Below are 26098 nucleotides of genomic sequence, written 5' to 3'. Positions count from 1 at the left end.
TTTGCAATAGGAATGTGGAACTGCAAGACAGCTTTAAAACTCTGGGCCAGATGCCGGATGTCTACACAACGTGGAACACTTGAGAGGTATGTGGAAAAATAGACTGTTCCAGCACTGAAATATTGCAGCAGAGTTTTTTTTGTTGCTTTCTCTGAGCTGGGATTGTCTTCTTCCTGTACTTCTTCTTGACCCTTCTGCACACTACCATACTTGAGAGGAGCTTGTTTAGAAGGTAGATACCTGAAAAAAACTCCTCTTGGGTTCCCCGCAAAGATCCAAACTGGTTGATTATTTAAATTAAAATATAATTCTGAGACTAAGCCTTATCAATTCTATCTACAGCATTTCACTGTCCTTCTCATCTTCACACTAACTTATCAACTAACATTGCTCCGGGCACACTAAAAAGTATTTAGTGCATTTTCTAGTATAAAAGACTAAACAATTCCAGTTCCAGTGTATTCCAGCTCAGCGTAATGCAGAGACTGATATATAAACTGTAAAAGGGTTTTTGACTGGAAATCAGACTGAATTGGTGCCATAGTCTGAGGGTCTCATTGTATCTAAGGAACCTTGAGAACCAGGGTGTCCCTCCATCTAGGGGGGGAATAACAGGTATCCAGAGTTGAAAACAGTCAGCTAAGTGTTTTCATAGCAGGTTTGCTTTTAATATTTCCAGTTTTAGAGGGGAAGATTCTGTTGTCAAGATGTATGGGAGGGCAAAGGGAAGGTAGTAAAAGAGTTTATCATCTTAATAGTTGGCTGAAATATAGCAAAACTCTCTCATATGCTTTGAGAGACTATAGGAAACTCATACATAATTTCAATCAATTACATGCCCTACTAAAATATGCGTGGTAGACTGCCCTAAGAGAGAAATAATTTGGCACGTCACTGCACAAAAAAAAATAATGAGTGGCTTGGACATCTGTGTTTGGGCTGACTTTACTGTTGTTTGCCATAGAGGTTTCTAAGTCTTCTTTAGTGATGGCAGACGATAATTAAGTTCTTCCAGCCTTTTCCATACTTTGCCTCTGAGATCCTTCCTGTAGTCATTGTGATCTCACATATACTTCTCTGATTGTTCTAGGGGACAGCCATCTATCTATTTCTACAGAGGATTCACCTTCCAGGCTTCAGCATCTGAGAATGACAGTGTGCTGTGACCTTTTTACACTACCACTTCAGTCTCATGTGAGATACAATTACATTTTTCTCTCTTTGGCATGTGAGGCCCCTCAAGATTTTTCACAGCTGAAGATCTGTGGAAGCTTTCCTCTGAGCAACAGAAACATCGTTGCCCAGATGAACAGCAGCTGTGTACTCAAAGGCAGCATTAGTTCCTCATGTGAGTCAATGCTGAAGATCTTTCCTGGAAAACATCAGAATATTGAAATATTAAAAAATGAATAAGACATTGGTTTAACAATTAATTACTCACAATGCTTACAGAAGATAGAGTCCATCGTTAGAAAAATCTCCTTGCTCCTATTTTAATTGGATAAAAAATACAGATCGCTTGACCTCTAAAATTATGAACTGCAGGAGTGTTATTTGCCACATGCTAGGAGGAGTGTCTTAAAGAAATGAACTCTTGGAAGTAAAATTGAGATAGCTGAGGTATGGAGATATCAAACCCAGGGTAAAATGAGAAGAGTAAGGTCAATGTTGAGCCAACCTCAGAAGAAATTCAGTTCAGATAGGTAATCATAAATTAGGATGCTTATTCTCACATTGCTCAACCTTTTCAAATCTGTTTGAAATAAAATTGGACTAAAAATCTCAATTTGTGCTTCTTGATAATTCCTGTTTACAGAGATAGGCCAGTAATATTGCAAGAATACCTGCATGGCAAGAGGAGCTGAGTGCTTACTTTGGATTCTGACTCACAGAGATGCAATGATCCAACTCACCCATGCACAGTGGACCTGTAACTCCAAAGTAAGGACTCCCGTTATAGGAGAGATCGGAGCTACTTCTCCCTGAGCTTTTCATATCACCAGGTATAGAAGATGGCAGCTGCTCTTTGAAGCCTATGTGGCAGATCTCTAGAACCCTTGGGCTAGTCATCAGGCAGTACTATTGCAGATAGCCCTTTCCAGATCTGCTTATCTGGATGTACAGGAGTTAAATCTTTGAAAAAATGTTTATCAAACCCAAATTTCCAAGATTTCAAGACATTACACGAAGCATCTCCAACATCCATTAATGCTCCACACCTAATAAGATTGGACCCTTATTGGAGAAAATCATGGAAGACCTTATTTCTAAAAAAACCCGAGGTGTCCTTGTGGCATCTTAGAGACTAACAAATTTATTTGGGCATAAGCTTTCGTGGGCTAAAACCCACTTCATCAGATGCATGGAGTGGAACATACAGTAGGAAGGTATAAATACACAGCATATGAAAAGATGGGAGTTGCTTTACCAAGTGTGTGTGTGGGGGGTCAGATTTTCAACTGTTGAGAATAACCTACTTCGATCTTAGTTGAATTGGCTCATTAGCACTGACCTCCCACTTGGTAAGGCAACTCCCATCTTTTCATATGTTGTATATTTATAGCTCCCTACTGTATGTTTCACTCCATGCAACTGATGAAGTGGGTTTTAGCCCATGAAAGTTTATGCCCAAATAAATTTGTTAGTCTCTAAGGTGCCACAAGGACTCTTCATTGTTTTTGCTGATACAGACTAACATAGCTACCACTCTGAAACTTATTTCTAAAAGCCAGCATAATATTTATAAATAACAGACAAATAGTAAGATAACTCTGTATTACTGAACAGGTTTGCTGCTCTGCTGTTGAGTTTAAAATATATTGAATCTTCTGGTACATTACCATTTAAGTTGAGAAACATAAGGCAATCTTAAAATTTAAGGACAAATTCATTGCTTTGAAGCATCATTATTTCATGTTTTACCTATGTGATTTTTGGACTTCATAGTTCAAACTTTCAAAATGTGGCTCCATTCTTGCACGAACAACACTTACCTGCTTGGTGTTTAGCACTATCACCTCTTTGTGCAAGTGACAGAAAATAAAAAATATGAATGCACATATTGCACATGCAAAATTGTGCATTAACAAATAGAAGCTACATACAGTTCTTTGAAAATCTGACCATATATTTAAATAGAAATATTTTAAATTGTAAGTACCTGTACTGGGAAATCCTTAGAGACAGAGACCTGAGATTTTTTTTCTAACCAGTCACCTCTGTACAGAAATCTAGATAATTAATTTTTTGTTCTAGTGTGTTTCTCTGACTCCTAAAAACTTCACTTTTAAAAGAAAGAAGTTCAAAATCTGTAATTTGGATGCTCATCTCTTCTTTACTACATGATTATATCCTCATTTTTAACACACTTTTTGTGTGGTTGTATAGTTGGCATAGCATTCAAGAACTAACATACAGAAAGCCAGGCCTAGAGTTTGACCATGTGCTTTAAAGTATAGAGGGAAGCACTTTATTTTGGCTGAAAGTTACCATAGTTGTCTTAATTCTGACTGTAAAACTTGCTCTTCTCCTCATAGACCTATATTATGGTTGGTTGAACTTGTTATATATAATTTTGAACCCAGTTCACTGTGGGTTCCGAATTTTAATTGGAACTCTAGAGTTGCTGGGTTTATTATTTGCAGCTTGGGAGACACTATGAAAAATGAAAAGTTGGAAGGGGGCAGATAGAAAATAAGATAATGAAAAGTAGGGTGAAAATGGAACAGAAATCAGGCAGAGTGAAATACTAATATAGGAAGACTGTGGAATATGGCCCAAGATAAAACTTTTAATAAACAATTACAAAGCTTATATTTTCAGGGAAGCAGGAATCTTCTATCCCTAATATTGTAAACAGTACAGGCTTCCCTTTAGCTGGTGACAACACACTGATTAAAATATGTTTTTCCCTGAGGGGAAAAACAAATTAGTTGAAATCACAAGAAAAAAGTTTCATTAATTCTGTTGTGTGAGCTCCGCTAAGTTTGTTGATTGTAATTGATACAGTGAGCCAATTTCTATCCTCACTTATTCTTTTTCAAACTCATTGAAATAGTGGGATTGCTTGTGAAAAACTGAGGTCAGAGTTTAGCTCACAGTTTTTAAAATGCTTTTGGATCCTTCAGTATAATGAATGCTATACAAATGTAAGATTATTATGTAGAATCATAGAATATCAGGGTTGGAAGGGACCTCAGGAGGTCATCTAGTCCAACCCCCTGCTCAAAACAGGACCAATCCCCAATTAAATCATCCCAGCCAGGGCTTTGTCAAGCCTGACCTTAAAAACTTCTAAGGAAGGAGTTTCTACCACCTCCCTAGGTAACGCATTCCAGTGTTTCACCACCCTCCTAGTGAAAAAGTTTTTCCTAATATCCAACCTAAACCTCCCCCACTGCAACTTGAGACCATTACTCCTTGTCCTGTCCTGTGGAGCGGCGGCAAATCAGCTGAGCAGCGGGGAACAGCAGAGCAGCACACAGCAGGAGTTTGCCTGGGATTGGTGAGTATCCGAGTGCGTGTTTGCTGAGTAAGTATCCGAGTGTGTGTTTGCTGGGAGGGCAGTGTGAGAGCCTGAGCAAGTGCCTGATTGCAGGGGGCGGGCATTGGGGCCGTCTGTTTGTTTGTTTGTTTAGAAAAAGAATTATGAACTTGCAAGAAATTAAAAAGGACAATGTAGAAATTATCAGGACCATGAACAGAATAACAAAGGGTAAAGTATCTTTTACCAAAGTTCGAAAATGCAAATGAATGATAATGTTTATTAATAAACTAGTGTTAGTGTAGGTTCTGATGTGTTGGATGATATGGTGTGTTTTGAAAGAAAAGAAACTAATTACTGTAGCGGCTAAATCAAAAGGTCTCAGCCTACATAGTTTGGGAGAATTCCAAGAATGTGAATGAGAATCTGCAGGGTTAAAGATATCCAAGGGAAGAATGGGCATTTGATCCAAAAGGTTTAGGTCAGTCTAAACATTAGCATGAAATGTTACTTCAGTAGGATTGAGTTAACTTTCATTAGAAGGAAATGGTATCTAAGCCCTTGATGGAAAACAAAAGCAGCAGTAATATGTTTAATATATTAATTATGAAATGTGAAATGAACATGAGGTTTAACTGAAGATAGAAATGGGCTTGTGCCTACTTCAAATGAAGATGATCTGATAAGAGTAAAAAATGATAGATATATTTACTTTTACAAATCCAGATATTAGGGCAATGCGCAGAAGTAGATATTTGTTTGGACTTCTTGTAGCTTGATTTGACTGATTTTCTATTTTTAAAAAACATAGAAATCTTAGTTGCACAGAAGCTCCTCTCTCCCACTCAGCAAAAAACCCACCTTGTTATATTAGGCTTTCCGTATCAAACTTAGAGTTGATGGCTCCATGTTGCCCTAAGTGAAGTCCCTTTTTTGGGGGCTTTGAAACCTTCCCCTTCCCTACCCTCCAAAAACACCCACCTTCTTAAAAAACTTTTATTATGTGGCTCTTGTCACTCCCTCCCTGCCAAGGGAGGGCAGTGTGCCAGATGAGTCCAATCTGGTTCCTCTGACACTCTCCTTCAAAGTATTATGTCTTGTTACTATTATAATTAGAACCTTCCAGTTAGGGTTACATATGGGCTCACATTGAAAAATATGTTGAAGAAGAATATATTGTAATAAATTTAAATAAAATGCAACCCATGGAAAATAACTGAGTGAGGATTCTCTAAACAAATGACATCTTTCTTTCAGGCCTCAATTTAATATAATTCTATAGCAGCCCTTGCACCAGTCTCATATCCTACCTGGCATGTGGGTCCAATCCAAACTCAGAATTCAGCTAATAGCTAATGGAGCTTCACAAGTCCAGGTCTTTTAAGAGAGCAGCTGGGGCAGTTGGGCCAAGAGATCCACCATCTGTGCTATCTTCCTCAAAAAAACAATGAAATTGATTAATGCAAATTAGCTGTCGAGTAAGGGTGGTGACTGGTTGAATAACCTCTGACATCACAATGGTCTAGCCCTCTTTTTTTCATGGCACAGTTACATGCCTTACTGTAGCTGTACATGGCAGGGGTGTAATTCGTAAAGTCACGATGACTGAAAACTTAAAAACTGAATGGTAAAAGACAGTGAATCCCAGTGATGATTGAATCTGGTGACATTTTGAAGAAAAAGAGCTCTTAACTGTGCTTGTACCTGTTTCCATTGCTTCAGTGGACATTCTAAGGCTTCAGATTGATACACAAATAGAGTGGCAATCCTGGAATCTTATTATATAGACAACACTGTCTCTTGACCTTTTACTTATTCCAGGTATTACTCACATAGACATTCACCTGTAGTTAGCTTTCATTCAGTCAATTTGGAGTGATCAGGTGGGAGTTTACTACAATTATCTTCAGTCATTAGGTAGGTTGCAACCAAAAGCAAAAATAAAGAACAAACAAATTACCTTTGTATTTAAATAAAGTGTTGGTGTTTTTATGTATAACATATATCTCCAGAGTACCTACAAACAAGAAATCAACACCTGTTAATTTACACCATCATTACTGCAGATGAAAAAAAAACAAACCTTTCCTATACAATGACATGCAGATACCCCCAAATCAAAGGAATATAAAAGACAGGGGAAAATAATCAAGAGGAAAATATAAATTAGCAAGTGTTCAATAAGGCCTCTATTCAGCCAGATCCTTAAGCACACACCTAAGATGTGACACCACAGTTTTAAATAACTTTATTTTTTTATTTCTTTTAGAGGTCAGATGTCGGGGATACGTTTAGACATAAGCTAGATAGATCCAGTCCCAAACTCTGTACTACAGTAAAGTTCCCATTGACTTCAATACAAGTTTCCCCACACCTATGCATGTAAAATATGGTTACCAAAGCTTAGACAGTTGAATTGAAATTAAAGGTTGGTTTAAAAAATCATCAGCAGGAACTACTGTAGAGCTGAAAGTATATCAGGAAGTGCTCAAGTATATACAGCAGTTGCTGATAAAGAATTTCAATTACACTGACACTGATTGTAATAAGAAATGATGACTGATTAAAAGGGAGGGACAGTTCCTGTGGAGCTTGTTAGGACTGATTCTCTCTCATTTAATAAGAAACCAACAAGATCATACAGAGTTCAAAAATCAAACTAGAGATGATAAAAACAAAGTATTTTTTTTAAAAAAAGGGAGCGGGGGAGCATGGAATTTCAATGCCATTGTGTATAAAGTAGTTGCACAACAAAAGATTAACCTATAGAGAATTGGTTTTAAGATAATGTGTGAGGAAAATATTGGAATCAATTATTGTCTAAAAATATAGAATGTGAAAAAGTGAAATGTCACTACATTTAAATGAAAGATAATGATGAAACAATCTGTGATCTTTCTAATAAGATCCAATTGTCAGAAAATGGGGGAAAAGGTTTTAGTTCATACTTTAGTAGGTGACAGCATCAAGAAGCAGTATTTTTTAAAGATCTGACAGATGAGAGAAAAGGGATATTTTTATAATTTTATAAAGAAGGTGAAGCAACTATAAAATATAACTGTCACCAACTAGCCACTAATACTAAAAGTTTTAGTCTATTTGAAGCCTATAGAGTGTAGTACAATTCTGTGGCATGACTGTTCCTTCAGAACATATTCCTGTAATGTGTTGAGCATTCTTCTGACATGCTCAGAGCCCTTAAGTTCCCACTGACTTCACAGGAGTGCTCAGCAACTTCCAGGACAGATCCCTCAGCTAGGGACATTACTAGCTCTCATTTATATTAATGGCCTGATTTTTCAGACATGCTGAGCACCTGCAGTTCTTATTGACTTCAACAGCAGTTGGTTGTTTCATCACTTGTGAAAAATTCTGCCTGCGCTGAATCCCAAGGCATCGTGATCTGATTCTTAGATTTAGAAGTGTATCCAAACTTTTGTGTTGGCACATGGAAATGGAGCATGCAAACTTGCCTAAATGGGAAAACAGATGTCAAGGTAACAAACAAACAAACAAAAACAGTGGGATTAGGGTGAGGAAAGTACAAATAACCAGAGCTGTGTAAATCCCTTGGTTTTTGTTTGAGAACATTTTTCAGTTACACTGCCAATTTGGTATAATTTATTATATTATTGTACCCAATTTCATCAACTTTACAAATTTTACACATTTTTTAAAATGTTGAAAATGGAAAACAAAAATGTTTTGTTTTATAGAGGCTATTTATACAGCAGCACTTGGAGGATAAATGGGGGAAATCAAGTATCTGTCACTTTTCACATCCTCTCACCGTAGAGACAAAATTACTGGTGGTAAAGCGGGCAGTAAAACGCCACTTGAACCCCTCCCTGGGAATGTGAATGGAACAGCTGTGTTAGTATAAAAAGGTCTCTGCACTGAGTCTGTGTGAAGGATAGTGATGGTGGTAGCCAGAGCAGGCCTGGGAAGGGGCCATGGGATCCATGTTTACCCTGAGCCCAATACCAATAATGCAAGTGGTACTGTGGGCATTATTCCAAACTGTTGGAGGAGGGGCTGTGCTGTAATCCTCCCCAGGACTCTCTCACAGGATTTATAGATGTTTATCAGGTGGGTTGGGCAGTGAATCCTGGTTACAGTGGTTTTATACCAATGAACTGGATGAACCATAGAGAAGACTGGATGAATAGCTAAAATTCACATATCTCACTTTTGCTTAAACTCGTCTTATTAATACAGATCACAGAAACAAAAGGAAGATGATCTGAGGGACCAGATTCTATAAACATTCAGGCCTCTGAGTGACTTTGATCACATGGGTTGGCCCAGGTTATTGGGACCACTCATATCAGTAAAGATACTCGAGTTCCAAAAAAACCTGTATTGCCATTTTACACTGAGGCCCATTTACACACTTCTGGCACTGTGGAATCGTTTAACAATGAATTCTAGCACTGCTATATGGTCAGCAATTCACAGGGAGTGTTTCCTGTACATAAGGACTACAGCACTTCAAATATGCCCATCACTGTTATATGTGAGTTTGCATGAGGAGATGTAATCCAATTAAAAATCACAATCACTTTCTCACTGAACTCAAATAAAAAAAAACATTTGGCTGTAAAGAATCCAGCTAATGCCAGCCTATTAGAGCAATAACTTTTATCTATTGTTTACTCAAGAGTGTTTTATCTTACTTTATGTTTGGTTCCAAATTTCTCTTTGGGCATGTCATCACTGCAGAGTTAATTTTGGTGATTGTCCCTTGACTTGCCACACTGCAAAGCCAGATTCCAGTGCATCCACTCATTTGCATCCACACTAATGGTGCACTCATTTGAATGTGGCTCTGATGAGGTGTCCAACATGCAGAGGACTGGAAGGGGTTAAGAAGGCCAGGTTGGCCAATTAACTCCAGAGGCTGCACCTGGAGGAGGAGCCAGGGAATTGATAGAAGAGGCTCAGCTGGGCAGAAATAGACAGTGCCTGTTTGAGCTGTGAGGCTGGTAACAAAAGGGGGCTACAGGGAAGTAGGCTGCAGTCCCTCCCTCAGATGAGGGAGTTGGGAAGCTGGTGAACCCAGAGAGGTGGTAAGCCAGGAAGGTCAGAGAAGACAGAAAAGCAGCAAGATAGGATAGTGCAGGCCTTGGCTGCTGATTGGAGGATCCCTGAGCTGGAACCCAGAGTAGAAGGCAGCCACTGTGTACGTGGTCCAGGCCAGGCAGAGGACAGCAGACTGCCTGGGATGGTTTGTTGAGGAAAGACTTTCTTTCATCACCCCCAGAAGGGGAAAGTGTATGGTGACCCAGTCAGAGGGCTAAGTCCTAAAGAAGAGGCTGTGGTTCCTGGAGTGAGAGGGATCCACAGGGTGAGAGGACAATAGGAGAGAGACCCTAAGAGGTAGGTGCAATGCCTGCCAGAGCTAATCCTAGGATGGCCAGGAGAAGGCACCACTAAAGGTGACAGTTGTCCTAGGACTTCTGGGGGCATATCCCAGGGTAATTAGTGCAACAATAAAATGAGACACACTGTGATTCTTTACTAGTGAAGAACTTGTCTGTCCTTGTGGGAACATGGGAGAAATTGTGGGACAGCACTGGAGGACTATCTGCACTTCAGTGGTTTAGCTTGTGTCCTCTCTGCAAAGTGTGTGGATTGCCAGCCAAGTGAAAGCAGAACCTGAGCTTTAGCCTATATCCCAGAATGGGCCATCCAGCCTCCATGTAAAGCCCTACAACACTAGGCTGAGACTATTTTTGTGCCCAATTCCAAAAGGAAAGATTCAGCCTCTTTTGGAGATGGCTAAAGGTCATTCTTCAAATGCATTTTTTGCTAGAGCTAATTTACCTGTGTTTTTGATAAAGATTGCTATTCTTTTTAGATGAATAAGAAAAGCATGACCAGTTAGTAAAATATATACAACGCTACATTCATATCGGCATTGCCACCATGAAACAGATGACACTTTTTCAAAACTCAGAATGTGTCACCTTCCTCCTGCCGCATGTGATCTTATATAAAACAATATTAAATTATTTTGCTGAGAGAAATTTTCATTTCCCATCAACATACATTTTCAAATGCAGTAGTAACAATATCCCCAGCTTTCTCATGCTCTCATTATTAGTCTCTGAGGTGTGGAGTATTCTATTTAGCTATCCTACACTGCGTTATAATATGTCTCATCTCAATGATATATATATATTTTTTACCTTCGTTTGTGAAAGACTGTAAGGTTCTCCTTCATGCCTGAGAGTCTGGTCCCACTATGCTAGTATGGTCAATTTCCCTGTTCTTCTCTAGATTTTTTTATGTACCTGATTTTTATCATTTCCTGGAGCATCTCAAGGTACAATGGAAATTCATGAAAAAATGTTTACTATTCTGTGGAATTACATCCTTAGATTTGACAGGAAATCTATGGAATATTTGAGCCATTATAATACTGAAAATCAGTTTTTTAAAATGAGGTCATGATTTGTGTGTTCGCATCACTTACCTCTGCACTACTTGTGCACTGTCCCTTGTCCAGGACTACAAAAGTATAGGCTTTAATTGTGTGCCAAAGCAACAGTGTGCCAGCAGCACACATGCAGAGCGAGGCAAAGTTCTGTTTACTTTGAAAATATGTCTGGCAGCATAAAATGATCAAGCCCTGCCTCAGCACTGGACTGTCACCAGCATGCTGGTATCACAGTAGGGAGGAAGAGATGTCAGCATCACAACCACCAGTTAACTGGTGGGACAGCCTGCAGGTGTCATATGCCATGTCCCTGACTTAGTGTGTGGCTGATTATTGCTCATACTTTACAGTCTCAGCTCCACGGGCCAAACACTGTAACTGAGTCCTGAGATGAGGTAGTGATGCTGCTACTTCCCCCTCTTTAATGGAGAAGCTTCAACAGCAGGATTTTCAGGAAAATCTAATGTTTGGGTGAACACCTGAGGGAACAAAGCCGGGAGAAGGGCGCTGCTGCATAACACTAACTACACCCCAGCTGCAATCTGGGGACAGCAGAGGCAACTGCAGAATCAGTACCACAAACATTAATAAGAGACAATTTTGAAATTGTGATTAAGAAGACCATTGAAATTGATGGACTCATATGTTTTATATGGCCCTAAATATTACCTCTCTATCACTAGGCTGTAATGATGGGGAGGTGGCTTGTTTTTCTCTACAGCTTGCCAGGACAAAGGCTTACTGATGAAATGCCTCTAGCTACCCTAATGCTTTTGTTTCTCTTTCTCTCTGAACTACTGTTCTTTTTGCCACTGTAGTGGACTTTTCAGACTTCAATGTTCTTCTGTCAGTGAAAGAGACAATCACCTTAAAGTGTTTTTCTGTTTTATAAGATTTCAAACAGTTTAGTTCTCAAAAATTCTATGTTCAAGGTTGTCTACCTTTAAAACACCATACCAACCCATGGATTCTTTCAAAAAGGGCTTTACTTAATTAGTTGCTCAAGTAAGTGTTTTAAGATTGAAAGTCATGTAAGCTTTTTTTTTTTTTACTTGAACTATTTGATCCATGGCAAGAGAAATAGATAAAATAGATCAAAAAAGCATGAGTAATAACATAGTTATGTATGTTCGTTTTTTTGCAATCCAAAATATTGTGAGTCACTATGCCAAAAAACATGATCTCTTAGACTTTGTCTATACAAAAAGGATTTAAAAAGCAGTTAGCTCATGTGGTTTAAGTTCTGTTCCAAAACCTGTTAGCACTTAGGCCTGGTCTACACTGGACAGGGGGCGGGGCGGATACGTTTAAGATATGCAACTGCAGCTACGAGAATAGCGTAGCTGAAGTCGACGTATCTTAAATCGACTTAGAATCACTTACTTCATGTCCTTGCGGCGCAGGATCGACGGCTGCTGTTCCCCTGTTGGCTCTGCTTCTGCCTCTCGCCCTGGTGGAGTTCTGGAGTCGACAGCAGAGCGATCGGGGATCGATTTATCGCGTCTACACTAGACATGATAAATCGATCCCCGATAGAGCGATCACTACCTGCCGCTCTGGCAGGTAGTGTAGACATGGCCTTAGTGTAGACAGGTTTTAGCATCTTTAACTATGAGATATCTGGAAAGCTTTAGGACCAAAAGACCTCTGGGGAAATATGAAATTTAGGAGAAGGAGGCTGGGGGGGTTAATGATCAACACCTTGGTTCAATTAAAGGGGTGGGGCGGGAGAGAAGAAAGGTAGGAGAATAGGCTAAATTTTGCCTTTAGTTACACCCTGTCTTCTGACTGCTGGGGTGCAACAGAGGGTAGATTTTTATCCCTGTCAAGGTTCCTTCCCCACTCTGAACTCTAGGGTACAGATGTGGGGACCTGCATGAAAAACCTCCTAAGCTTATCTTTACCAGCTTAGGTCAAAACTTCCCCAAGGTACAAAATATTCCACCCGTTGGCCTTGGACTGGCCGCTACCACCACCAAACTAATACTGGTTACTGGGGAAGAGCTGTTTGGACGCATCCTTCCCCCCAAAATACTTCCCAAAACCTTGCACCCCACTTCCTGGACAAGATTTGGTAAAAAGCCTCACCAATTTGCCTAGGTGACTACAGACCAAGACCATTGGATCTTAAGAACAATGAACAATCCTCCCAACACTTGCACCCCCCTTTCCTGGGAAATGTTGGATAAAAAGCCTCACCAATTTGCATAGGTGACCACAGACCCAAACCCTTGGATCTGAGAACAATGAAAAAAGCATTCAGTTTCTTACAAGAAGACTTTTAATAAAAATAGAAGTAAATAGAAATGAAGAAATCCCCCCTGTAAAATCAGGATGGTAGATATCTTACAGGGTAATTAGATTCAAAAACATAGAGAACCCCTCTAGGCAAAACCTTAAGTTACAAAAAAGATACACAGACAGAAATAGTTATTCTATTCAGCACAATTCTTTTCTCAGCCATTTAAAGAAATCATAATCTAACACATACCTAGCTAGATTACTTACTAAAAGTTCTAAGACTCCATTTCTGGTCTATCCCCGACAAAGACAGACTATAGACAGACACACAGACCCCTTTGTTTCTCTCCCTCCTCCCAGCTTTTGAAAGTATCTTGTCTCCTCATTGGTCATTTTGGTCAGGTGCCAGCGAGGTTACCTTTAGCTTCTTAACCCTTTACAGGTGAGAGGAGCTTTCCCCTGGCCAGGATGGATTTCAAAGGGGTTTACCCTTCCCTTTATATTTATGACAATCCCACAGACTGCTTTACTAGACTCACATAAGGAGTTTGAAGGGGGAGCTTCCAAAGGTGGGATGGGCGAACCGGTCCAGAAGAAATAAGAATCTTCTTTCTCCCCACCCTGCCAATGAACTTGTGCCCATGTCTAGATCCAAACCAGAAACAAATTTTTTATTAAAGATTCTGAAATTCTTGGTTAACATTTTCCCACATTATTTTTAATTTTAGCTAGGATGTGTCCAAGGTTCTAGCTGGAATCACAGCCATAAGTGCTGAGATAGTATCAGAGAGGATGTTCTCTCGTCAAGCCAGAAACAAGGCATGACAATAATCTTGCAAGAAAGCTTGATACCTTGAGACTTTCAGCCAAATTTTGTAGACTGTTGATGATTGGCTAAGCTTCCAAATCTTTGAGTGGTTATTCAAATCAAACCTGAACTGCAAACTATTTTAAGCTATTTCTGTGGCTTCCTCTGATTGTACAATGAAAATAATGGGTCAGCTCTTTGGCTCTAACTAAACATCATTTGGACTGCTCTAGCAATGCCACAGTCACTTAAAGGTGCATCAAGCAGACAAGTAAGGATTTAAACTACCCTTTCCCCCATTAGCATGGGGGAGGAGGAGGAAGGAAAGAGGGCTTGCCATACACAGAAGAGAGTGTGGGGCTGGAGCGTACAGCATTCTGGCCTATCCTCAAACAGCAGAATGGTCCTATGGGACCTTTCTAGCTGACATTACGTAGAATAAAGAGATGATATGGGTGAGGTGATATCTTTAATTGGACCAACTTCTGTTGGTGAGATAAGAGAAGCTTTTGAGCCACATTGAGCTGCTCTTCAGCTCTGGGAAAGGTACTCTTAGGGTCACATCAAAATGCAAGGTGGAACAGATTGTTTAGTATAAGTAGTTAGCACATATTATAAGAGACCATTCAAGGTAAAGTGGCCCACTAACACCTCTGAAGTCATAGGACAAAAAAGAGGGGGTTAGTCGGTTACAGATTGTTGTAATAAACCATAAATCCAGTGTCTCTGTTCAGGACATGATTTTTAGCATCTAGCAGAGTTATGAATTTAAGCTCCCAGGATGATCTTCTGAAAGTGTTGTGTAGGTTTCCTTTGAGAATTAGGACTGCTAGGTTAAACACAGGGTGATCGCTTTGTGAAAAGTGTTCACCTACAGCTAGGGTTGCCAACGTTGTATTCCACCCAAAAAAGGGACTGTTTTCTTAACACCCCTGCACGTGTCCTCCCAATGTTATTATTATTGTCATCGTTTTGATCAATAATGGTCAGCAGTACTCCCCTACATTCACCAGGGGTATTTCTTGCTGCTTTTTTGCAGCACTGAGAAACTCCTGATCTTGTTGTGCAGAGAAGAAAAAATAAGGGACATCCCCTGTAATAAGGAACTGTTGGTAAGGGAGTGTTTTGTCTTTTATCATTTTCCTTTGTGAATTCATTTGAGATCATAGTGATTGTCTGGTTTCACCCACATAGTTGTTATTGGGGTGTTTAGCACACTGAATAAGGTATACCACATGTAGTGATAGGCATGTGTAGGACCCACGGATCTTGAAAAGTGTGTTCGGTGGGGGCTGTTGATCATTGTAGCAGTGGAGATATATCTGCAGGTCGTGTGTCTGTTATTCTGCCAGGGTCCGGTGCTGTTTGTTGTCGGTAGCTACCGGTGTGGTGCTCTGCTCTTGTTCGATGATGATAACAGTCAGCTGTGTGTGTGCTGCCCCAGCTCTGCGCAGATAGCTGACACAGCAGACCCCGAGAGAACCCCCAAAGACCACAGACTCTAGCAAGGTACGAAGGCACCTGGCCAGGTTTATTGTCAAACGAAGGACAGTAATAGTTTCCTATAGACTCGATAGGGTATACTACGAATATGTGCCCCTTGGCAATGGACACAGCTCAGCCAGTGGGATGCTCCACTGCCCCCTAGCCTGGACAAAGATATGTGCTCCGGGACCTATTTTTATACAGTTATAGGACAGGTTACTCATCCCTACTGACGTATTGAGGTACAGCCCCTTGACTGATTAGGGTGCTGTCTCCCCCTTTGATCATGTTGTTTCAAACAAACAGATCTGTCCGTCATGCTATCCTTTTGACCCTGTCTTTGGGATGCACCTGGCTGTTCCTTGTTATCTCTGTGAAATGTCCTCGTGTTGGGATGTCCAGTGCCATCTTGCACACGTTCCTCTTATTACTACTTATATCATTAGTGTGTGCTTTCCAGGAGCCCTTTTCTTGCCAAGTTCTGCAATTAGGGCCTGCCACTGGCTCACAGCTCAGCTTTGCTTAGCAATGCCTGGAAGTACTTTGGTTCAAGCTTTAGGCCTCAGACCAGGCCTCTGATACAAGGGTTTATATTTCAGGGCCTCTTACTATGTTGCTTTGAGTTGGTGTGTCCTGTTCTGTGAGGTGCTTGCTTCTGATGATGAGCTTGGAGAGATTTGGGGGTTGTTGTACATATACCAATGGAAGTTATCTAGAATAGTCCTGTTCTAAATTATACCCCAGAGGTTCCAGGACTGGGGAAATAGAAAGGTCTTTTAGAACCACCCTCCCCATCCATGTCTTAGCTGCATGGAACATGAACTTGGCACAGTTTATGATCTAGTGCAATACCTTTGTCCTGGCTGAGTTTCAGTAGTAGCAGCAGCTCTGTCTCCCATATAGGATTATAGAAGCTAAATGCCTCATAGGCAATACTGAAATTGACGAATGGCTGCTGGAGATGGAATCATGGTGTTTCTCCTGAAACACCAAGAAATAAAATTTTAATGCGTGTTGTATTATATTATATTATACTTAAAAACACTGTAGCTCCTAAAATATCAGTATAACAGTGTATGTGATTGGGGATAAAGGGTGGAAGATCATGCTAATATTTTGGAACACTATCTCACTGAAAACTGCAGATTTTGACACATCTATGAAACCAACAAGCAAAATAAAATTTGCCAGTTTTCCTGTGATTAAAGCTATTTGAATAATTCCTCTTCAGGGAAATCATACTTTGAAAAAGTCTCTATTCTTGTACAATAATTCAGAGCACTACCAGCAGCCTACCATTTGCTGCTGCAGACACGTTTTTTTGTCAAATAAAATATTCAGTTTTATTTTTCATGAATTAACTAGTTCAATCGATAGCAGAATGATATTCAGCAAGCAATTTGTTTTATGGTATTTTTCCATCAGTGATGGAATAGATTACCCATGGGTACATGTTTTCATTATTCTAGTTCTATTTGTTATACAGCTTGTTTGGTGGGGGTGGATAGAAAAAAAAAGGGGTAAACCTTTTGCTATACGTGCAGCAATGATGTATGTGTCCTTATTTGCACTCCCTTGTGAACTATTTTGGATATGGAGCATTCCACTTCAGCCACAGTAACTGTTGCATGGTAAAGTAATCATATAATTGCAGCTCTCAACGTTTTTCCCTTAAATGTCTTTTTCCTGAAAGGAAAAACACAATTACACATAATGAAAGAAGGTAATTATTAAACTTTGTCAGGTGCTTTCTCTTTTACACACCAAGATACTACACTGTTTCTAAAGAAATGAATAGAGAAATTCAATGTTTTGACCATTATTGGAGATTTTGTCTGGATTATAATTATACAAGATTGTAGGCTGTTTCAAAGTACTGTTTCTCTGAAGCTCCTGCAGAGTGCATGCTTGCAAAACTCTGCTTGGAGTTTTCTCTACTCAGTCCTGTATCATACTGTGGGATGATGAGGGCTTTCAAATTATTTAAACAAGGGAGGTTTGTGAGGTTTATTGCTTGCTCTGCTAATCTTCTCAATATGTGTATATATGCAAGATATGATTTGTAAGCCATGTGTGAGGCTCTCTGGTGGATAGCTTTGATCTGATGGAACTCTGGGAAGCTACTTTGTCACTGATCAAATGTATCATTTATGGAAAGATGCAGACTTCAAATATTGATAAAGGAAATGTAAAGCTGATTATAGTATTTGATTATAGCAAAACACAGGGCAGGATGCTCAGGTGGTATAAATTGGCATAGTTACATTAAACTGACTGGAAGTACATGGATTTACACCAGCTGAGGTTCTGGCCCACAGTTTGCACATTTTTCATATAAATACAGGAAAAATATCTTTCTACAAATCCATTTCAAGACTAGACACCTGTATTTCCTGGGATCATGTTTGGTTCGTTTTACTCTATTGCTATATGCATTTTTAAATCACATTTTACTAAAGCTCAGCATTATTATCTCCAATAAAGCATCACTATTTGAAGATATAACTCAAATACTTAGTCAGAAACTGGACCATTACAAACATATTGCCCACAGAAAATCATTCTCATTTTCTCCTCAAATGACAGTGCAGTTATTAGACTCTGCTAACATGCCTACAAGCAAATTTAATTAGTCTGTTAAATGAAACTGTCAGAAATTTAGGAAACATTTTTGTAGTAAATTATAGCCCTAGGTATTTCTTAATTTGCTTTCTGTAACTTCAACTGGAAAGTCTGTTTATAATATTCTATTTGTTCAGCATGGATGAAGGTCGCTTCACATTTACTTTCATCTTCATGCTGTCTGGCCATTTCACAGCTGTTTGAATTTTAATAAGAGGGAAAGTGTTTGGAGAGATCTAGGGTTTAAAAACAAAAAGTGTTTGGCATTTACTAGCTTTATAATAAATCTTATCTTGCCAGCAAAAGAATGAGGCTGATGTTTTTGTTTCAAATAATAGATTATGGAAATGAATTCTACAGACAAAATTAATAGGTGTAAAATTATGGTAATAATAGTCATGGTAACCAGATTTCCTGTGCATTAGGAGGTAGGGACCGTGGTATAGTACTGTAGGTCAGGAACCGAGTCGCTGAATCAAAACATGTCCACTTACAGTAACCCTTTTTTATTAAGCATATTTAAGTGCTCTATTAAGATTAAAAGAAGGGCTTCAGAATTAAAATATGACCCGGGGATGGGGGAAAAAAGCTTAGCAGGACAGACGAAATACAGTAAGTAATTATTAAAATGTCTGTTGCCTTTCAAATTCATTGCATATTTACTGGCTTAAAACATGTAGAAGTTTCTTTTATTTTGAATCTCTATTTTAAAACAGAGCTGTGGGATCCATTTGAACACTTCTTGGTCAAACATTTTGCACTGGGTATATGTCAACTCAAGAAGGGATGTAGGGATAAAATTTCTCGACACCATTAATGACTGCTTCTGGGAGCAGCTTGTCCTGGACTCCACAAGGGGAAAGGCAATTCTTGACTGAGTCTTAAGTGGAGCACAGGATCTGGTCCTTGAGACAACTATAGCTGAACCTCTTGGTAATAGCGACCGTAATGTAATTAAATTTAAATATCTTTGTAGGGGACAAAATGCCAAGATACCCACCACAGTAGCATTTAACTTCAAAAAGGGGAAATACACAAAAAATGAAGAAGCTAGTTAAACAGAAATTGAAAGGAACAGTCATATAGGTGAAATGCCTACAAACTTCATGGAGACTATCTAAAAACATCATAAGGCTAAAAACATCATGAGGCCAAACTAAATGTATATTCTTATCCCCAAAAATGTGAGAACCAAAAAATGCCACTATGGCTTAACAGCAGAGTAAAAGTGGCAGTTAGAGGCAAAAAAGAGAAATATAATCAGACAGGCCAAAAAACAATTTGAAGATGAACTAGCAAAAGAAATGAACAGCAAATTATTTTAAAGTACATCAGAAGTCAGAAGCCTGCCAAACAATCAGTGGGACCACTGGATGCTTGAGTTGCTAGGGGAACACTCACAGAAGACCAGGCCACTTAGGAGAAACTAAATGAATTCTTTGTGTCAGTCTTCGTTATAGAGGTTGTATGGGAGATTCCCACCTGAGCCATTTTTTTTAGGTGACAAATCTGAGGAACTGTCGCAGATTGAGGTGTCAATAGAGGAGGTTTTTTGAATATCTTGATAAACAATAAGAAGTCACTAGCACTAGATGATTTTCATCCTAGAATTCTGAAGGAACTTGGATTTGAAATTGCAGAACTATGAACTGTGGTGAGTAGCCTATCATTTAAACCAGCCTCTGTACTAGATGACTGGAGGGCAGCTAATCTAATGCTGATTTAAAAAACAACCAAAAAACAAACAAACAAACAAAAGGCCCCAGAGGCAATCCTGGCAATTACAGGCTGCTAAGTCTAACTTCAGTACCAGGCAAATGGATTGAAGCTATAGTAAAGAACAGACTTATCAACACATCGATAAACATGCTGTATTGGGGAAGAGTCAACATGGCTTTTGTAAAGGGAAATCATCTCACCAATTCATTGGAGTTCTTTGAGGGTACCATATAGGATATGTTTTGAGATAGTATACTGGGACTTTCAGAAAGCCTTTGACAAAGTCCCTCACCAAAGGGTATAAAGCAAAGTAAGGATTCATGGGGTAAAAAGGAAGGTCTTCTCATGAATCGGTAACTAGTTAAAACATAGAAAACAAAGGGTGGGAGTAAATTTTCAGTTTTCATAATGGAGAGAGGTAAATAATGGTGTCCCCCAAGGGTCTGTATTGGGACCATATTAATAAATGATCTAGAAAAAGGGATAAACAGTGAGATGGCAAAATTTGCAGATGATACAAGACACTCAGGATTAGTTACGTCTAAAACCAAAGAATTACAAAGGGATCACACTAAAGTGACAAAATGGCAAACACAATTCAATGTTGACAAGTGCAATGTAATTCACTTTGGAAAAAATAATTGCAGCTATACATACAAAATGATGGGGTCTAAATCAGCTGTTACCACTCAAGAAAGAGATCTTGTAGTCATCGTGGGCTGTTCTCTGAACACAACCACTCAACTTGCCGCTTCAGTCAAAAAGATAATAGAATATTAGGAACCTTTAGGAAAAGGATAGATAATAAGACAGAAAATATCATAATCCATTGTATAAATCCATGGTTCACCCACATCTTGAATACTGAGTACAGTTCTAGTGATTGCATCTCAGAAAAGATATATATTAGAATTGGAAAAGATTAGCTGAATGGAACTGCTTCTATGTGAGGAGAGGATTAAAAAGACTGGGATTATTCAGCATAGGAAAGAGACAACAAAGGGGATATGAGAGATGTCTATAAAATCATGACTGATGAGGAGAAAGTGAATTGGGAAGTGTTTACCCCTTTACATAACACAAGAACCTGGGGTAACCCCATGAAATTAATAGGCAGCAAGTTAAAAAAAAAACATAAGGGAGTACTTCTTCACACAACGCACAGTCAACCTATGAAACTTATTACCATGCGATGTTATGAAGGACAAAAGTATAACTGGGTTCAAAAAAGAATTCAGTAAGTTCAAGGATTATAGGTCCATCAATAAGTATTAGCCAAGATGGTCAGCGACACAACCCCATGCTCCAGGTGTTCCTAAACCTCCAACTGTCAGAAGCTGGTGCTGGATTATATGGAATGGATCACTCCAAATTGCCCTCTTCTATTCATTCCCTCTGAAACATCTGGCACTGGCCACTGTCAGAAGATTGGGATAGGTGGACCATTGGGCTGAGCTAGTATGGTCATTCTTATGTTCTATAACATTTGAGTCTGTAGGGTCTCTTCCAGTGTAAGCAGAATTGTAAGCAAGAGAGCACTGGTGATCACAGAATAGCAACTGTGTTAACCAAATCAGGGTGCTTAAAGACAGGATCTATTTGGAAAACCAATGATGTAAACATTGCTTTCCCAAGTACCATAAGCTCCTCCCACACAGATTTTTAGAAAATTATAGGAGAGGCAAGTATGTTTCTTTAGATCTATGTACTAAAAGAGGTAAGATTCTAATGACCACAGATGCAACAACAAGATTTATTAATTGGAAAAGAAAGAGTATTAAACTATTGTTATTGTCTACTTCATAAGTGCCTGGTTTTGTGTGTTGTGGAGCCTAAATATCACATGTTGTCACCCATTTTTGGGAAAGGTAGACTCAATGGCAATGAAGGTACCCAGTATGCTGACAGTCAGGGGAAGGGAGCTCCACAAGCAGCAGTAAACTGAAGAGAGACAAGAGACTCTGACTGGGATTTTTAAGGAGACCTAAGGAAGTTAGGCACCCAATCCCATTGAATTTCCGTGGAAGACTGGCACCAAATTCCCGTAGGCTCTTTTGAAAATCCCATCTTCTACCTCGCTAATTCAAAATAAAGTAAATGTATATTGTGTGGGCAGGAGAACTGACACTCACAGATCCAGGGTTAGGTAGGGACAGAAGCATTTTGTTGAGGTTTAATATCCATCTGGGAGAAGACACCCTGCCAAATGCAGAGCTGCTCAGGGGAAACTGCCTGTGCTTTCACACAGCCAGAATCAGAGCACACAGGAGGGTTATGACAGGTTTCAGAGTAGCAGCCGTGTTAGTCTGTATTCACAAAAAGAAAAGAAGGACTTGTGGCACCTTAGAGACTAACAAATTTATTTGAGCATAAGCTTTCGTGAGCTACAGCTCACTTCATCAGATGCATTCATAGAATCATAGAATATCAGGGTTGGAAGGGACCCCAGAAGGTCATCTAGTCCAACCCCCTGCTCAAAGCAGGACCAATTCCCAGTTAAATCATCCCAGCCAGGGCTTTGTCAAGCCTGACCTTAAAAACCTCTAAGGAAGGAGATTCTACCACCTCCCTAGGTAACACATTCCAGTGTTTCACCACCCTCTTAGTGAAAAAGTTTTTCCTAATATCCAATCTAAACCTCCCCCACTGCAACTTGAGACCATTACTCCTCGTTCTGTCATCTGCTACCATTGAGAACAGTCTAGAGCCATCCTCTTTGGAACCCCCTTTCAGGTAGTTGAAAGCAGCTATCAAATCCCCCCTCATTCTTCTCTTCTGCAGGCTAAACAATCCCAGCTCCCTCAGCCTCTGCTCATAACTCATGTGTTCCAGTCCCCTAATCATTTTTGTGAAGTGAGTGAGTCAGAAGTGAGTCTCTGAAAACAACAGACACCCAAACAAGTTGCACAGGTAGACTGATCTTACAATAATATCACTGGCCTGGAGCCATATGCAACTGCATTTGGAATTTATTCCAGCTGTAGAGCTATTGTGATTCCCGTGAGCTGCATTTTCACAGGTCGATGAAAGGAAGAAGGGTCTGAAGAGCTGAAATTTGTAAAGGATTAAAGAACAGAAGCTTATTTGAATGAGTTCAATCCCTTGGTAGCCCTTAAATTCTTCCCAGAAGAACTGTTTGGGGTAATCATGTCAGTCCATCTTCTCTCTTGGGTAAGGCAGTTTACCACAGAATCAGCATCTGTATTGTGTGCCTCTGCTGTGGGGGAGGGAGCTGTTAACATACTTTCCTGGATTGAACCCTATTTTCCACCCGCAGGATAACAGCGTTTCACTTTATTAGTATTCAAACCAGGCATTTTCCCCAGAGATAGCCTCCTTGAGTTCATGATTTGAATATCTCTCAGTTCTTTTTTTTTTATCTTGTACTTTTTGATGTTTGTAACACATCCTAGATGATTTCATCCATGTATGTAATTAATGTGGTGTTCGCACCATCTTCCTGATAACTAATAAAGAAGTTAGTGAAAACCAGACCTTACAACAATCCTTGTGGTACCACACTGAATACTTCACCTTAACATGATGTTTTAACTCCTTGGGGTCCTTACTGCCCTTCAGTACAGCTGCCAGTGTCCATCTGCAAAGGAATTTGAATAAACTTTCTGTTTGCTATACAAAAGCCAGTAGCCAAATCCTGATTACCCTACTCATGTGAGTAATCCCATTCAAGTAGGCACTTGGAGACATACTGATGAAAAGCTCTATGAAAGAGTCCGTGAATATCACTTATTGATCCACACTGTTGTAGCTCATAGTTCAGTTATCATAGTTCAGTTATCCATTAACTGCTCAAGACTTCTCCTTCTTTATATTTGTTTCATTATTTTAATTCTCTTTCTGGTTTGTGTGTGTGTGTGTGTGTGTGTGCACTCAAAAGCACAGTTGGTTGAATTGCAAGCACTGCAATGGAATGTTTTTAAGTTAAAAAAACCTGTTTTTTCATTGGCCGTTTTAAAAAAATTGATTAAAGTATTTAATCGAAATTATATAAAACTTATGTTTAAAATTGTGTTTAAACTGTCTGACTGTATGTTTTGCAGTATATATTTGACTTGTGGAACTCATTGCTGCAAAATATCATTTTGGTCAATATCTTAATCAGTTTTAAAAAACAAGGATGAGACATATATTAGGACAATTAGAGCATCCATGCTTACATCAGAACTAAATACAGGCATCTATCTAATGTAACTACAATGTCCTAATTATCTATATATATGTCTAATCTTTTTTGAATCCTATTAAGTGTATTTGGCCTCAAGGTCATCTTATGGCACCACTTATGTTATATTTGAGCCATTTTTAGAAGCCTCGTGCTGGCTCTCCACACCAGGGTGACTTTCGTTCCATGAGAGCCCATGATAAATACAATAAGGCAGTCCACACAGAACCAAGCTAAAGTAAAAATCCAGTGCTGGAGGAACAACCAGTATTTCTGAGCTGATTATGATAAGTGTTAGCTGAAACTTTAAAAAATCCAACCCAGGCCCACAGCCCCTTTGTTCCCATACAATCAACCACTTCTCAGAAGGCTCTATAATAGCCCCTTTCCCCAACAATTCCCAATTTAATTTCTCTACCTTATGTTGTCATCTTGGGGTCAGGTCAATGTCCTTGTCCTTTATATCAATGTCTTTGGAGGCTGGCAGTCCTGTTTTAGTGAACAATGTCTTTGGGAGATTGGGGGGCTCCAGGCGGGGACAATCAAGGATAGACTCAGGTGATAAGCAGCCATCTCGCTCTCACTGAATCAGATATCAGTATAGAGTCATTTTCTCAACGTAAGTAACATTACTTCAGGGATGTGTCTGACCCACAAAGGCAAGTTTAAAATATCTAAAACCACAATATTTGTGAGCACATGGGCATATATCAAAATCCACATGGACACATGCAAAATGGACAGTTGCATATGCAAGTGTCAAACTGCATGTTCAAGTAGCCATTGAGCATGCAATATTTTTTTTTATTTATGCAAATAGATGTGCCTGTAAATATTGTGGATGAAAATGGTATGCTTGTTTGTTCAAGAGAATAGAAGTGGAAATTTGATGCCTCTGAAAAGGGTGAATATACTAGTGCCCATCTACAAAAAGGGAAATAAGGACAACCCGGGAAATTACACACCAGTCAGCTTAACTTCTGTACGCAGAAAGATAATGGAGCAAATAATTAAGCAATCAATTTGCAAACACCTAGAAGATAATAAGGTGATAAATAACAGTCAGCATGGATTTGTCAAGAGCAAGTCATGTCAAACCAACCTGACAGCTTTCTTTGACAGGGTAACAAGCCTTATAGATGGGGGGAAGTGGTAGATGTGGTATATTTTGACTTTAGTAAGGCTTTTGATACTGTCTCTCATGTCATTCTCATAAACAAACTAGAGAAATACAACCTAGATGGAGCTAGTATAAGGTGGGTGCATAACTGGTTGGAAAATCATTCCCAGAGAGTAGTTATCAGTGGTTCACAGTCATGCTGGAGGCGCATAACGAGTGGGGTCCTGCAGGGATCAGTTCTGGGTCTGGTTCTGTTCAATATCTTTATCAATGATTTAGAGAATGGCATAGAGAGTACACTTACAAAGTTTTCAGATGATACTAAGCTGGGAGGGGTTGCAAGTGATTTGGAGGATAGGATTACAAGTCAAAATGATCTGGACAAACTGGAGAAATGGTCTGAAGTAAATAGGAAGAAATTCAGTAAGGACTAATGCAATGTACTTCACTTAGGAAGGAACAATCAGTTGCACACATACAAAATGGAAAATGACTGTCTAGGAAGGAGTACTGAGGAAAGGAATCTGGGGGTCATAGTGAATCACAAGCTAAATATGAGTCAACAGTGTAACACTGTTGCAAAAAAAGCAAACATCATTCTGGGATGTATTAGCAGGAGTATTGTAAGCAAGACACAAGAAGTAATTCTTCCACTCTACTCTGCGTTGATTAGGCCTCAACTGGAGTATTGTGTCCAGTTCTGGGCGCCACATTTCAGGAAAGATGTGGACAAATTGGAGAAAGTCCAGAGAGAAAAAACAAAAACGATTAAAGGTCTAGAAAAAACCACCAATGGGGGAAGGTTGAAAAACTGGGTTTGTTTAGTCTGGAGAAGAGTGAGAGGGGACATGATAACAGTTTTCAAGTACATAAAAGGTTATTACAAGGAGGAGGGAGACAAATTATTCTTCTTAACCTCTGAGGAAAGGACAAGAAGTAATGGGTTTAAATTACAGCAAGGGCGGTTTAGGTTGGACATTAGGAAAAACTTCCTA

The sequence above is a fragment of the Lepidochelys kempii genome, chromosome 5, assembly GCF_965140285.1.
Source record: "Lepidochelys kempii isolate rLepKem1 chromosome 5, rLepKem1.hap1, whole genome shotgun sequence".
In the NCBI taxonomy this organism is placed as follows: domain Eukaryota; kingdom Metazoa; phylum Chordata; order Testudines; family Cheloniidae; genus Lepidochelys; species Lepidochelys kempii.
Note: the sequence above shows the minus strand (reverse complement) of the source record.